Below are 16,590 nucleotides of genomic sequence, written 5' to 3' on the forward strand. Positions count from 1 at the left end.
TCTGAGTGGAAAATACACACTGGATTTCAAAAACTCAGTGCGGGGTGGAAGGCGGAAAACAGTGTAAAACACGTGTTGGCGAGGATGTGGAGAAATCGGAACCCTTGTGCATTACTCGTGGGAATGTGAAATGGTGCAACCACCGTGGACAACAGTGATTCCTCAAAAAGTTAAAAAGAGGGCTTCCCTGGTGGCGCAGTGGTTGAGAGCCGCCTGCCAATGCAGGAGACACGGGTTTGTGTCCCGGTCCGGGAAGATCCCACATGCCGCGGGGCGGCTGGGCCCGTGAGCCATGGCCGCTGGGCCTGCGCGTCCGGAGCCTGTGCTCCGCAACCGGAGAGGCCACAACAGTGAGAGGCCCGTGTACCGCAAAAAAAAAAAAAAAAAAAAAAAAAAGTTAAAAAGAGAATTACCAGATGACCAAGCGACTCCATTCCTAGGTGTATATCCAAAAGCACTGAAGGCAGACTCAGATTCTTGTATGCCAATGTTTATAGCAGCGCTATTCACAATATCCAAAAGGTGGAAATAACCCAAGTGTCTGTCTATTATTGGATGGATAAACACAGTGTGGTCTATTCAGACAATGGAATAGTATTCGGCCTTAAAAAGGAAGGAAATTCTGATAGATGCTACGAATGTGATGACTATCCTTGAAGACATTATGGTAAGTGAAATAAGCCAGACACAGAAGGATAAATACTGTATGATTCCACTTATATGAGGAAGAAGTGGTCAAATTCATAGAGAAAGAAAGTAGAATGGAGGTTACCAGTAGGTGGTGGGAGAGGGGGATGGGGAATTATTATTTAAGGGGCACAGAGTTTCTGTATGGAAGGATGAACAAGTTCTGGAAATGGAGAGTGGTGACGGTTACACAACATTGCAAATATACATAATGCCACTGAATTGTGCACTTAAGAATGGTGAAAATGGGAAATTTTAGGTCACGTGCATTTTACCACAATAAAAAAGACTGTAAAATATCTCATTAGTGACTTCTAGACTGATTACGTGTTGAAATAATAGTATTCTGTATATAACAGGTTGCATAAAATATATTCACATTAATTTTCCCTATTTCTTTCTCCTGTGGCTACTAGAAAATTTTAAGTAACGTGTAAGTGGCTAGGATTTTCTTACTGGACAGCACTGGTCTCGACATTCCAATCATCAAAAGGACATAGACTATTTGCTGTCTGCAAGAGACACACTTTAAATGTAAGCACACTTTAAATATAAAGACATATATAGGCTCACAGTAAAAGTTGGAACCAAAAAAAAAAAAAAATCCATAGAGTAGAGGTTAAATAAATTATGGAATACTACTCCTCCTTTAGTTTGCTAAAAGAACGGGTTCTGGGGGGAGGGGTGGGGGACGGACGAATTGGGAGTTTGGGATTAGCAGATGCAAACTATTATATACAGAATGGATAAACAACAAGGTCCTGGGACTTCCCCAGCGTTCCAGTGGTTAAGACTCTGTGCTTCCAATGCAGGGGATGTGGGTTTGATCCCGGGTTGGGGAACTAAGATCCCACGTGCGGCACAGTGCAGCCACACACACAAAAAAAACTTAAAAAACAAATGAACAAACAAACAAAAACAACAACAAAAAAAAAAACAAGCTCTTGGGGACTTCCCTAGTGGTCCAGTGGTTAAGAATCTGCTGTCCAGTGCAGAGGACGTGGGTTCGATCCCTGGTCAGGGAGCTAGGATCCCACATGCCTTGGGGCAACTAAGCGCGCACACCACACCTAAGCCCGCGTGCGCGGCAACTACTGAGCCCACGTGCTCTGGAGCCCGCGTGCCACAACTGGAGAGAGAGGCCCATGCACCACAGTGAAGAGCTCATGTGCCACAACTAAGACCCGACAAAGCCAAAAATTAATTAATTAATTAATTAATTAAATATTTAAAAAAAAACAAGGTCCTACTGTATAGCACAAGGAACTGTATTCAATATTCTGTAATAAACCACAATGGAAAAGACTATGAAAAAGAATGTAAATATATATGTATAACAGAATCACTTTGCTGTACAGCAGAAATTAACACAACATTGTAAATCAACTATACTTCAATTAAAAAAAAAAGAGTGGAGCTCTAGATTGCTGCCATGGAAATAATTCTAAGACACTTGTTCAAGTTAAAAAGCAAGCTGTAGAATAATTCATATGGTACGTGTGAGCAAGAGGAAAAAAATGTATGCACAGAATAGAGGGGTAGAAAGAATGCACCCAAACTCCTCACATAGGGCTCCTCTGGAGAGGGCAGGACAAGGGGACAGTGAAAAGACTTTCATAGTGTTATATATGACTTTTTTCCGTGTCGAATTAATTCATACAGATCTGCCCTCAAACTGGCAAACCCCAAAGAGTTAAGGAATCTGATCTTAGCCTCCGCATCCAGTGCAGGGCCCTTGAAGCAACTCGGAAATCGTCCGGAAACCACTCTACCCCTTGCTACTCAAAGGAGTAGCAAGAAATGCAGAGTCTCACGCCTGCCACAGACCCGCTGAATCAGACCCCGCCTTTGAACAGGCTCCCCAAGGGATTCGTGTGCACGTTCAAGTTTGAGAAACTGTTGATCTGCAACACAGCCCAATCTGTCTGCACAGACTTAGTAGGTACAGACTAAAGGCTGGTCAGTGATAATAATAGCAGCCAGCACTTACAACGGGCTTATTAAGTGCCAGGTGGTACCTTATCTCAATGAAACGCCACAGACATCCCACCATGTCCACCATGTCCCAGATCATCTCGATCTACAACCCCATATCTGCAATTCCAACCTCCAAAAATCTCTAAAAACCATCCCTTTGTTTTCCCCTTTACTCACTGTGGGGCAAAAGCTAACCTGCAATGACTATCCTTATGTATCCTTCTTAGTGTAGAACAGCCACAGATATATTAGCAGCAGGAATAGTATTTGCTGCAGAAATCTTTAGCCTATTTGGGGAAGGGGAGCTGCCCTGCCTGGCTGAGGGCTGTTCCACCTCACTGCAGCCTGCGCTGTGGTCTGAAATATTCTGAATGTTGACACACCTCGGAAGCTGCTTACTGCCATAAATTTGCAGCACATCTGTTGACATGTGACGTCATCTATGAAACCTCCGAGAGGAAGGCATCAGGCCCCCACCCCCTCGCTGATGGGGAAACTGAGGCTGCGAGAGGTGGTGGGCCCCTGCTCCAAGTCCCGCAGCTGCCTCCAGGCCAGATCTGCCTCCGGGGTCCTGACCCCTTCCTTGCAGGTCTCCCTGTCAGTCACCCACCAGGGTTCCCTCACAAACTCACAAACACATCCGAGGAAGCTGGGGGCGCCACAGTTATGTTAATGAAGACACCACGGAGGGTAAAAAGGGAAAGAGGAGGGTGGGACGGCACCCTGCTGAGCCGGGGCCTCCACTGGCTAAGCTGAGACCCAAGCTGGATCCCAGGGCAAAAAGCAGAGTGGAGGGGGGCGGGGCAAAGGCAACTTCCTGACTGTGGGCTTTCAGTCCTGGTCCCTGTAACAAGCAAACAGTGAGGCTTTATGGCTAAAAGCCTGGGCTTTGGGGCCAGACTGCGACCCCCAGGGTGGGGTGGGGGATCCCCAGTATACCCTTTAGCAGATGTGTGACTCTGGGCAAGTCACTTAACCGCCCAGTGCCTCAGTTTCCTCATCTGTAAAATGGGGATGCTCACTGCACCTACCTCCTAAGGTCCTAACGTGAGTAACTGAGTCAGGACTTGTGAGGGCCCTAGACTGGTGCCCATGGCCGTGTGGGCTGTTATTATTATTGTTGCTACGGTCATGAGCTGTGGAAAGCTCCTAACTGGATCCACAACACCCCTGAAATCCTCCGCCAAAGGTTGCGATGTAGAGTCAAGCATGCGTTCCTCTGGGGGAAAGGTCGGAGGCCTCCGAGCAGGTTCCCCAAAGGACCTCAGCCCTCCTTCCCCCACACTAAGGACCACCTCGTGCTCTTAAGACCTTGTCCTGGAAAAGATAAAAGGCGGCTGCCTCTCCCAGCTGGGGCAGGATGGCCAAAGCTCTCGCCCTCCCAACAGCTGGCAATACCACCGGCCTCCCCCGCTCCCGCCCCCCACCTCCTGCCACCCCCTCCTGTCTCCAAGCAGCTTTGCACTGGCCTCCTGAACTCCTTCCCAACTGCACAAACATCTTTCTTCTGCCTTCACACCCCTCTCTTCCTCACCTCCTGACCTGTAAGGAAGCTTCACTCTTGAGCCCAACCCACCACCACCCCTCCTCCCTCTTCTTCTAGAATCTTCCTTTGCTCCTTTCCTTTTCTCTAAGCCTGCTCAGATCCTAAAACTCTCTAAGCCTGGTCCCTCACTCATGAAGTGAATACTGAGTCTGGACGCATTCCCAGTCAGGTCCGGGGGATGAATCCTCACACAGAAGCAAACCGCATGACATGGAGAAAGTTGGACAGGGTCGTCAAGGAAGGCTTCCCAGAGGAGGCGGTATTTAAGCAGAGGCCTGCAGGACAGGACGAGGAGCCCAGAGACAGGAAGGAATGGGAGAAGATCATGGCAAGTAGAGGCAAGGGCAAAGGTGGGGAGGCAGGAACAAGCTGGGTGTGGGAAGAAAGCAAGGTGAAACGGCAGGAGATGAGGTCAGGGAGATAAGCCCAGGCCAGACTAATGGGGCTCTGTGGGGGGAGGTGAGATTAGACTTTCACCTGAGGGCACTAGGGAGCCATAAAGGGTAGCAGGATTTTTTTTTCCAATCTCTGGCTGCCAAGAGCTCCATCTGCCTGCCTTCCGTCCGTCCATCTGTCCATCCATCCATCCATCCATCCATCCATCCACGAAGCCATCCTTCTCTCATGACTCCTCACCATATTCCAGTCTGGCTTCCGCCCCTACATACCCATCAAACCCAGGAAACCTTTGCTTCCACAACAGCCTCATCCAACCCAGGAAGCCTGTCCTCAGGTCCATGGAAGTTAAACCTTTCTAAAAACTCTCCCCCTTTGTTCCTGAGAAGCTGATCCTGCCTTATCCTGCTCCTCCTCCCTTTCTCTGTTTTGGCCAAAGAAGCTCCCACCCCTCCCTACACATGGGTGGCCCGCCTAAGCTGACTCTCCACCCTCTCCTGTCCTCTCCCTGGGGAATCAGCCCCATCCCTGGGACTTCAGTGATCACTCCATGTCACCGTCTCTCACTCATGATGCCTCCAGTTCATTCATTCATTCCGTCTGCACCTCACCACCAGCCGAGAGGGTGCTGGAGCTTTACTCTCTGGGGTTTGTGTTCCCCAAACTATAGACACCACTACAGCATCTCAAGAAAGGGCACCTGCATCCACTCAAGTTGCTCAGGCCAGTGACTTTGGATCATCCTGGACTCCTTCCTTCCCTTACCTCCCATCAACAAAACCAAAGCACCCCAGATCTCAGCCCCAGTGTCCTGGGTCCTCTTTCCCCGTGAAGCTTCAACTGGCCTTTGTGCAAAGCATCCCAGGTTTCTCTCTGCTAGAAATGGCATGGAGCCCGAAGCCTGCCCCCAGAAGCCCTCTCCTCCAGGAAGCCTGCCCTGATGCACCAACATACCCCACAAGCAATGCCTCCTCCTGGCCTTCACCAGCCCAGCTGACACTCCTGAGACACTGATCTCACCTTGCAGGGAGGATGGGTGTGTTTTGGGTTTACCCCCCTCCCCTGTCCCGAGTGCAGAGCTCTGAGGCCCGGCACAAGGGAGGCCTGCTATGTGGGTCTGAATTAACCAGTACAATGCGCCTGGATTCACATCCCTGCTCTGCCAGTAGCTAGCTGTGTAACCTTGGACAAGGCACTTCACCTCTCACTGTAACTGGGAAAGGAAGGCAACCCAGGGGTCTGGCCCTTGGGAAAATTCTAAGCAAACCATGAAAACTGCACCGCACGGAGTCCCACAGCCAGGAGAAGCAACAGACAAGATGCACAAGTAGCAACACAGGAGGCCTGAGAGTGGGTGTTGGGCGAAAAAGACTCAGAAAGAGAAATACAGCAGGATCCTCTGTAGAAAGCAAAAATCCACCACACAAAGCAAACAATTTGCCAGGGCACAGAACAATTTGCCAGGGCACTGGGCCAGGGAAGGAAATGAGAATACAAGGGAATCTTATACAGATATATATAGATAGATAGATAGATAGATACATTTGCACTTGCATATATGTGTATATAATATATACATTTACTACATGCCTATTATACTGCTAAGTTTAAATTTACCACTAAATTATTACATAAAGTATAATAATATGTAACATATATTAATGTATGTGTGTGGGTATATATATTTTACTGTTCATTTGCTTAAAGCAGACTTCTGTTAGGAACTCCCTTACATAAATCTCCCTATTCTGCTACAGAGTCTGGCCGGGGGCTCTTCAGGCCCAGAAGTTGGCTCAGTGTCCCCTGTGGCCAATGCACACACGACTCCCTGCCCCTTAAAGGTCGCAAAGAAAAAATAGGACTGTGGAAGGGGACGGGCTCGGGGACGGGCAAGGGCTGAGCAGATGTCAGGGAATTCTGCTGGTCCAGCTAAGGAGACAGAAATCTGACAAAGGAAAACAGCTCCTCACGGAACAGCTTTGAGACTTTAGGTGGCAAAGCACAGGCAGCCCGGAAGGGCCGCAGAAACCAGAGGCAAAGACGGAGCAGAAGTTTCCCGGACATTTTTATCAACTTCGAGACCTGAGTCTTTGCCCATTTTAGCATCTCTGTAAAAGGAGGCATAACTTACAGCACATGGCTTGTGTGAACACAGCATGTGTGGCTTCCAGTCCTGGCTGAACTGAGGAGGGCAGCAGCTGAGCGCCCCCCTCCAGCCTCAGTCTCCCTGCTGAGCAGTGGGCAGTCCTGACCTGTCCCATGGGCCCTGATTCACTCCGTCTCTGAAGACACTGAGGGAGCGAGTACTGGGCAGTGGGGAGGTGGCTAGGGCAGGATGGGCAATGTCCATGGACCAAGTGTCAAGTGCAGTTGGGAGACCCATGGCTGCCTGTCCTGGGTGAGGGGCCTGCCGGTGGAGCTTTGCCACTGCAGGCAGAGCCCTGCAGCTTTGAGGGCTGGGCTTCCTGAGCCAAGGAACCACTCAGGGGTCGGGCTTGATAAAAGTGGTGGGGGGATGGGTCCGGGGGGGCGGGCAATGAAGGCAGCTGAGCCTGGCTGGGGGCCTCTCGGGCCCTACCCACCAGGACTCCCAGGAGATGCGTGGCACCCCGAGATTGGCATTTTTGGTGCTTTGGAAGCAGGTGGGTCACACTTTTTAAGAAACAGAATAGCGACCGCAAGCACAGGCTCTCTGCTCCCTTTCTCCATGCCTGTGACATGTCCATCCTTCAGTCAGTCAGTGAGTCAGGCAACAAACATTACAGGATTCCTACTGCACACCAGGAGCTGAGAACACGGGGCACATCATTTCCCTCCTTCTGTAGCTTATAGAATCTAGTGAGAAAGCCAGGCCTGAAGAAAAGCTCACGGGACACCTACATCCCAATGGGCCTACGAGGGGTGGAGCAGTGAAATGGGAGAGCGTCCCTAGGCCGGAGGCTGAGGCTGGGAAGGGCACCCAGGGGAGGGACAAATGGGATGATGAGACTTCAAGGGGGGGCGGGGGGGGCAGATTTCTTTCTCCCGAGAGAAAGGAGGTAAAGCCTTCCCAAAGGACTCCTGCTCAGTGATAAAAAGGCTAAATCTCAAAACAGTGATGCTGAGCTGAGGTGCTCAACCCGAAGGACCACACAGGTCTGCGAGATTCAAGAAGAGGCAAGGCAGATCCACAACAGGATAAACGAGCAGCGGGCCAGTGACCCGCTGCTCTGGGAGGGGGTGTTGACGGTGAAGGGGCACAAAGGAACTTTTTGGCTGCGATGCGAACGCTCTGGATCTCGATGGGGTGTGGATTACACACACTGCTATGGTTTGGCAACACTCATGGAGAAGCACCCTTAATCTGTGTATTTCATTGTATGCCAATTACACTCAATGAGAGGTTGGGGGAGAAATACATACACACATACACACACACACACAAAGCTTTCTGTGAAAGGGGATGCATGGGGGCTTCCCTGGTGGCGCAGTGGTTGAGAGTCTGCCTGCCGATGCAGGGGATGCGGGTTCGTGCCTCGGTCCGGGAGGATCCCATGTGCCACGGAGCGGCTGGGCCCGTGAGCCATGGCCGCTGAGCCTGCGCGTCCGGAGCCTGTGCTCCGCAACGGGAGAGGCCGCAGCAGTGAGAGGCCCATGTACCGCCAAAAAAAAAAAACAAAAAAAAAAAAACGGGGGATGCATGTCCACAAAAGCGGGAGGGCACTGGGCATGTTCTGGGGAGAGAAGTGAGGCCACCGTGGCCAGAGCCTGCTAGGCCGAGGGGAGCCTGGCCTGAGAGGGTAAAGAGCTGAGAACTCTTCCGGGGGCCCCCGTCACCTAGCCTGGAGGGCTTGGTGTTCGAAGATGGGTGAGGTGCCTTGAAGGACAGGAGGGAGGGTACAATCTAGCCAACTGCCACAATCATCCCGTGAGCATCTGCGAGCAACAGCCTGCCCAGTACCACATAGTGGACGAGAGGCAGGGCGGCATCCATCCTCTGGAAAGGGGGCTCCAGGCACCTTCGATCTGCAGGTGTCCTGGAGGAATGGACCGCCCTTCACCTCCAAGCTGCGGAGGCCACCGGGGCTCCCTCCAGGGCCCCAGGGGTCATTAACGAGGGTCCCACAGCCATAGAGATGGTCCTCCCTCACTCTGCACCCAAGGCTGCCAGGATGGGACATAGGGGACACAGGAGGCTGGAGGGGGGTGGTTACCTAGAAGCCAACAGCCCCCTCCAGCCCCTCGAAGGACAAGAAACACTTTGAAGGAGAATTATAGAGGATGGAGTGAGCAAAAGCGGGGGATTAAGGCAGCCAGGCCTGGTCAGGGGCTACAGGGATATAACCCTTCCTCTGATCCTCTTACCCCTAGAAGGAGCGTTTGGTTACAGCCTCCACGGAAGTGATAACTAACTACAGTGACAATGGTGACTGCTACCTTCTGCAGAGCGCTTACTCTGAGCCAGGCACTTGCAAAACACTTTTCCACTCAGGACCTGATTTAACTGATGCAAAAGCTCTTGAAAGAAGCATCGATTTATTATTCCTGTACTTCTGGTTCTCTAATCTGGAATTAGAGAAAGGAAGTAACTTGCCCCCAAGTCACAAGGTTAGAAGGGGCAGAAAGAGGACTCGAACCCGGGCGGCTGACCCAGTAACCCCTCACTGCCGGGGTCATCTGTCCATCCCCCTGCCACTGGCCCACCTTCTCTGACTGTGATTTCTGCACAGAATACCAGAACCCACATCCAGGCATAAATCCCCAAGCCCGTGTGATCAGAAACAGCCACCAAGGTGCAAAGCCTGGGCTGGCCAAGACAGGATGGGAACACAGATCAAGGACAACCTGACCAAAGTTTACTGCCTGCAGCCTTGATTTCCCCAATCTATGAAATGGGCCTAATGTCTCTTCCAGCACAGAACAGGATAGAACCCGGAGCTGATGAAACAGATTCTGGATACCAAAAATAATAACACCATTAGTAACGATAATGATACAATTGAACTGATATGCTATCTGGAATTTGCTTAAATGTACTCCAGCAGAAACGGGAAAAGAAAGTGCAGGGTGGCGCTGGGGGTGGGGGGGGGGGCGGGAGGAGGGATCAGCGGAAAATTGGTGAAGCTGGCGATGGGTACACAGGGGTTGATTATTTTATTCTCTCAACTCTTGGTAGGTACTTTAAAATTTCCATGATAAAAAATTTAAATAATAACAAGCAAAGTGACTTTTCACTGCACTCCTGCAAGCCGGGGTCTGTCTTTTTTTTTTTTTTTTTTTTTTTTCGGTATGCGGGCCTCTCACTGTTGTGGCCTCTCCCGTTGCGGAGCACAGGCTCCGGACGCGCAGGCCCAGCGGCCATGGCTCACGGGCCCAGCCGCTCCGCGGCATATGGGATCCTCCCAGACCGGGGCACGAACCCGTATCCCCTGCATCGGCAGGCGGACTCTCAACCACTGCGCCACCAGGGAGGCCCCGGGGTCTGTCTTAAAAGCTTTCTACATCTTCACTCATTTAAGCTTCACAAAGACCCCATGAGTTCTGTTACAGATGAGGAAACTGAGGCCCAAAGGGTATTTGATTGCCTTGGAACCTTCCCTCTGATTAAAATGCCAACATTGACTGCCCGGGGTTTTAGGGGAAGGAGGCAAGGACGCAGGTATCTAATTGCACAGGAGATTTCTCTCCATCATCATCATCATCATCATCATCACCACCATCATGACCACCACCACCACCACCACCACCATCACAGCCACTGACATTTTCTGAGCACCTGTGATATGTCAGGCACTGTGTTAAGCACTGAACGTCCGTGAGCACACAGGTAGGTTTCCCATCACAGCCGTTCTTCCAGATGAGGAAAGCGAGACCCAGAGCAGGACAGCCCTGTCTGTCCCCAGGGCCATGCCGCCGCAGCAGCCTGCCCTGTGCCCTCCGCTGCTGTGCGGTTTAGAATGCCAACAATGTTCCCTATGTGCCTTTCAGGAAGACAATGGAGAGCTTTCAGAGTGGCCAAGTCAGCGTGGGGCCCACAGGAGAACAGTAACCATAGTGAAAATAACAGCAACATCAGATGCTCCTTCCTGAACAGCTACTGCACGCCCGGCTGGGGAGGGCAGTGCCTCCTTCGGCCCTCACAGCCCACCTGCCAGGGAGCCATCATGGGCCCATTTTACAGACAAGGAAATCGAGACCCAGAAAAGGATCGCTTGCCCAAGGTCACGCTGCAGGTAAGTGCAAAAGCCAGCATTCCCTCCCCTTCCTGCCAGTAAGGGGGCTCACAGCCCAGAATTAAGGGGCTCCTCACCCCAGGAGACAGAACTGCCATAGAATGACAGATGACACCTCCACCGAATGACTCAGCTAGGCTACCCATGCACCTTGATGGGTATTATTTAATCCTCACGACAACCCTTCCAAAAGTAGGTACTGAGGTGAACCCATTTAACAGAGGGGACAACTCAGGCCCAGAGCCAGCAAGCCCCCTGCCTGCATCCATTCAGCCAGCAAGCGGCAGAGCCGGGATTCGAATCAACAGCGCCCCCACCCTTGACCTCTACACCAAGTGGCAAGCACAGGGTGCAGGCCACAGGCAGGAAGGAAGGGGCAAGGAGGTCACAAGAGGCAAAGACAATGGATGGATGGGTGGGATGACTTGAACAGGAGGGGAAACGATTTCCTTCAAGATACAGCTCCACAGGTGCCTCCCAAGAGTGACCGAATGACAAACCGCAGGCTCTTGACCCAGCAATCCCGCCTCCAGGAGTTTACCCCGCTGGCATACCCACTTCCCAGTAAGACAAATGGATGCATGCCCTCTGGCTCTGCACGCTGAAACTTTAGGAAACACCTCCATATCCGTGTTGAGTCAAGGAGGATTTGCCCACACTGAGGAATACAATGCAGCTGAGAAAAAGCCAAAGAAACGCCTCCATGTATTGTGCACAGCTCCCAGGGAGATGAAGCGAAAAAAGCAACGTGCACAACGACGGGAAGAGGGGGCTACCATCTGTGCAAAATAAATATTTTTTAAGACATACACAGGTATATAAATGTGTGCGCACAGAACATCGGGATTGAGGCGGTGCTCTGGGGAGGCGAGTTGGGGGACCAGGGATGCCCCGGAGGGTAAAGGGGGAGACTTACTATGTTTGCGGTTTTGAATTTGTCCCACGTGGATGTATCACTTAGAAAAAAAGAGAAAGAGAGAAAGAAGCTGCTTCCCCCTTGGAGCCTTTGCAAACCACCCAGACAGAAGGCATCAAAGTCCCCCAGCAGCCTTGAAGACAACACTTCTCTCGAGCCTTCTCCCGGATCGGGTCCCAGTATCATAACTGGGCCCCAGGTCCGTGGCACACAGTAGGCCCTCAGGAAGTTTAATCGGGAACAATTACAGACAGACAGGCCCTCTCTCCAGCTTCTCCTGCCAACAGATCCCCCGCCACCATGAATACCTGCAAACTCAGGACACAAAACTGTCGCCAAACGAGAAATGTCTTAGAAAACCTTCTCTTTTCCCGTTGGGGGATCTTGCATGCCACTGAGACACAAAGGCTTCAGTCAATGGGGATAAAACTCTATTGGTGGTACCCCAGGCAGGCGAGAAGTCTAGGGAAGGAAGGAGGAGGGAATCCTTGGGGACCAGTCAACCAAACATTTCCCATGTGTCTCTAGTGTGACACAGCCTACGCTGGGGAGCCAACTGAGACAGGCCCTCCGCCCTCAGAGAGCGGGGACAAACTTGGATATGACCTGGTGAAAAACGGGGGCAAGTCATTCTGATTGGTGGGAGAGTATTTTACATCATGGACGTAAAACAGGCAACTTGCTGTTTCCACTAAGAGTCAGGGAGCCTGGTGGGGGAAAGACCCCGAAGAGACAGAGGTGAGAGAACCATGCTCCCCCACCCACCTCTCCCCAGCAGGGCGGGAGAGGGAGAAAGGCAGCCCCTCACTGCTTTCCAGGCCCAGGTCAGCTAGAAAGGAATGCCATGTTTTCCTGTTTCCAATTAACTTCCCCCCACCAGCAGCCCTCCGCATTCTTGAGACCAGGAATCAAGACAGCCACGGGGGAGAGCTGGGAGAGCGGGCAGGAACTCTGATGGTGGCTGGGCCTGGGGCTCAAAGGTGACCACCCCAGGACCCCGGGGTACCCACACCACACCCCAGGACCCTCCTGCCAGGCCCCCTGGGCTTGGTGCTGACCCCTGGACCCTTTCACAGCCTCTCAGAGGGGAGAGGGGGAAGACCCCACATCCCCAGGGAAGGTTGGGGAAGGCCCCTGAGGCCTCTGGGAAGGAAGCGGGCAAAAAAGGGGGGCGGGGCATAGGCCTGTCACTCTTGGGCCTCACATTTCCCCCCTTTTCCACTGCCACCCTGCCCCCCCAAAATCAGTTCCAACTTTCAGGAAGCACTCACCCTAGAGAGACCTACAGCCCCTCCCCTCCTGCCCCCACCCCACAGGAATTATGATTACTTATGATGCCTGTCACCTCAGGAAGGTATTTGCAGGGTGTCCCTCAAAGTGTTAGCTTCTCTCCAATCACACCCCCGTCCCTGAAGTCTGGGCTGGAGTCCCCTCTCAGCCATGGAACAGGTTTCCGCTGGACTCAGTTTCCTCATCTGTAAAATGACAAGATCGCCCGTATTGCCCCCCTCACTGGGTAAGCTGGGCCCTCCCCAGCCCTTCCTCCTCCTCCCCCCCAGCCCCCACCCCCCCCGCCACCAAATGTGTATTTGGCACCAGTAAGTGCTGAAGGGGCGGGGTCCCAGAGAGCTGGAGGCTGCTGAAGGGGTGGGGTCCCAGAGAGCTGGAGATGGAGGGTCACCAAAGCGGAACTCCTTACTTACTGCCTGCCCTCACCCACCACCACAGGGAATTCCTCCAAGGTAGATGCCTTTTGCCATTCACCCTAAAATACCCAGCACCCAACTTTCCTCCCCACCCTACAGGCCTGCCATATCCCCGTATGCTGAAGGAGAAATAAAAATAACACGCTTGGATAAAACTTTCAGTCACCGCAAGGTCAGTTAAGGAAGCTCTACTGATCCCCACCTGCAGATGAGGAAACTGAGGACTAGTGAGTTGAATCTAGTGCCTGAGGTTACAGAGTGGGACAGGGAGTCTGCCACCCAGGCCGAGGGGAGAACGGACAGGGGAGTTCTCTGCCAGCTACATCACGGCGCCACGGAGGGTCACAGGGCAGAGCGACGACGAAGGTCCCTGGCAGCTCAGATTCACTCCCAGCGGGGCTGAGTCCCAGCTCAGATGGAAGAGGAAGAGGATGACAGAGGGGCCACCGACCAAGTGCCCCCCAAACCCCAGCCAGCGAGGCCTGGGGCCCCCCTTCTCCTGACTCCACACCTCCAGTCCTCAGCTCCTGCAGGCAAACGCTCTGCTCCAGCCACAGGTGAAAGCATCCTGCCCTCAGCCCAGCTTCCAGATGCTCCTTACTCCTTCCCCAAACGATCACTCGGGGGGCTGGGGGGTGGGGGGGATTCGGCGGCTCCTTCCTGGTATTATCTACATTTGAGACTCAACTGAAGTCAAAGGGACAAATTGCCAAAGAGGGGTACAGGAGAACCTAAGAGTTTTGAGCTGAGTTGGAAAAACTTGAGACGGTTACAGATTGGGGCTGTGTGACCCCGGGCAAGTCACTTAGCTTCTCTGAGCCTCCATTAGCTTGTCTGCAAAATGGGAATCACATAACTGACCCAACTTCCTCCTCGGGTGGTGGCCAGTGGGTAGCGCACCTAACAGTAGCCAATCCCTAATGCTCTCTGGGTAGGAGATGTTATTTCCACCTTCCAGGAGTGGGGGAGCTCTGGGGGAGGGGGGCTGTAGCTAAGCACACCCCTTAAGTCTCACTGGACGCTGGCACATGGGAAGGGGGTGACTCCTCAGCTGTCCTCCTCCCCTGTTCTCCCACCACCCTAGCAGGTCGGCGTTGACTGAGGCCCCCATCCCCACCCCAGGCGAGGGGAGAGGTGTGAAAGCACAGAGCACTTCTCAGAAATCTCAGGCCGTGAAGTCTGGGGGTGTTTCTAAAAACTGTTTCCCTGACAAGCGCCCTGGGAAAGGAGGTGTGAGGGAAAAGCAAACCCTCAATACATCCCCAGATCTAGACTATCGGACGGCTGTGTGACAAAAGGGGCTGCCTGTCCGGGCAGAAGGCCGAGCACGGGCAGGAGCCCCGGTCCGGGTACACCAGAGGGCTGGGACCTGTCACCCCGGCCTCCGGGGAGAGCTGACACAGCGGCCTCTGACCCCACCTCCCGGGAAGTTCAGCTGCTCAGAACCACAAAGCAAAACAAAGGCGTGCGGAGAGGAAGGAGCCGCCGTGCCTTCCAATCACCGCTGCCTCCCGAGCCCGCCCGCGGCTGCTCGCCCCGCTCGCCGCTGGCCTCGGACCAAGGCCTGGGCAGACCGCGGTCCCTGGTCTCCCCGCGGCCGCCCGTGACAGAGCCGGAGAAGCAGCCGAGGGGCAGCGAGGGATGGGAAAACCAGATGGCTCCATCCCTCCGCCCTCCTGCTCCATCCCTCCCTCCGGGGGCCCGCGGCCCGGCCGCCCTCCGCAGGGGCCCGGGGAGGCCTCAGGCCCGGCTCGTCCGGGCTCACCACAGGGAAACGGCTGCCTTTGGCTAAAGCTCACCACCCGAGCGCGGTGCCCGGGCTGGGCCTGCTGCCTCCCATTGCTAGGCCGAGGGGGTCGAGATGGGGGGCCGCCCCAAGTCTCGCAGGTGACAGGGGTAAGGCTCACCTCCCTCCTCCCCCCACCCCCCGTAGCGGCCCCCTCCGGGAACAACCAGCTAGCGGGGGCGGGGGTCAACTCCTTTCATTGCTGGGGGGTGGGGGACCAAGTCAACTCCTTTCATTGTTTCGGGGCGGTGGGGAGGAGGAGACCCAGTGGCTTCCTTCCGCATCCATCCCTCGCCAGCAGGCCGGAGGCCCCGTTTCTCTCCGGCACCCCCGGAGGGATCTGAGAAGGGAGCGCAGGGGACGGGCGAGAGGGGGAGAGGAAGGCTCGCCAGCTCCGGCCGGGAAACCACCATCCGCTGCCCCATTGCCCTCTTCTTCCCCAAAAGGCAGGGAGCAGGGCGAGGGGAGGGGAGGGGAGGGGAGAGGAGGGGAGGGGGAGCCCCCGCCCGGGGGAGGGGGTCTCCCCACCCCTCCCCCCGTGGGACGTTAGGTCTCGTTTTTCCGCCGCTCCATTGTATCCCCGGCAGCCGGCGGGAGGGCCGGGGAGGCACCGGGCGCCGGGTTTGGGCAGGGGAGCCCGGGGTGGGGGTGGGGGTCCCCGCAGAATCGGGGCGGCGGTGATGGAGAGACGCGGGGGGTGAGGGGGGGCTGCCGGGGGTGGTGGGCGCCGAACAGAAAAAGAGGCAGCGGGCGATGCGCCCCGGATGGGGGGCTAAGTGTGTGAGTGTCCGGGGAGTGGGTTCGGCCCCGGCTCCGGCTCCTCGCCGCCAACCCCCACTCCCCCCTCGCTTTTGCGCCCTGTCACAGCCCCGACTCGCAGATAGAGAGAGTTAAGAGATTTAAAGAGAAATTGCTACATTGTGAGAAACTCACCCTGATGTTTGAGCAGCCGTCGACGCGGGATCTCCGAGACGGCCCCGCACGCGCTGCAAAGGGAGGACCCAGAAGGGGCCGAACGGCCGGGCCGGTCAGCGCACTGCCTGATCGCATGGCGGCCGCCCGGCAGCCTCCGCCAAGCCCCTGCCGCCGCCCCGCGCCGAGGACCGGGCGCCCCGGACAGGCGCCCACTCCGGGCGGGACCCCTCGGGTTTGCAAAAAAAAAAAAAAAAAAATTTAATTACGTGCAAAAGAAAAAAGAAAAAACCTTGCAGGTTTTGTGTTCCTCCCCCCTTTCCTCCTCCTCCTCCTCCCTCCGCCCTCGCCGAGGGACGGGCTTGGGGGAGGCCCCGCCCCGCGACTCAGCGAACCAGCTTCGGCTCTGGGCTTCGAGCTGCGGGCCCGCGAACGAATGGGAGGCTACGAAC

General features: G+C 54.3%; 1 long non-coding RNA gene across 1 annotated transcript in view; it reads right to left on the minus strand.

Moving 5' to 3' along the window:
• Window positions 1-16,228, minus strand: part of LOC132479762 (uncharacterized) — a 56,819-nt gene extending 40,591 nt beyond the window's left edge. The window contains exon 1 of the long non-coding RNA XR_009530571.1: window positions 16,160-16,228. This is a non-coding gene — a long non-coding RNA (uncharacterized LOC132479762). The remainder of the gene's footprint in view (window positions 1-16,159) is intronic.
• Between the last annotated feature and the right edge of the window lie 362 nt (window positions 16,229-16,590).

Source organism: Mesoplodon densirostris, chromosome 19 (assembly GCF_025265405.1).
Source record: "Mesoplodon densirostris isolate mMesDen1 chromosome 19, mMesDen1 primary haplotype, whole genome shotgun sequence".
Taxonomy (NCBI): Eukaryota; Metazoa; Chordata; class Mammalia; order Artiodactyla; family Ziphiidae; genus Mesoplodon; species Mesoplodon densirostris.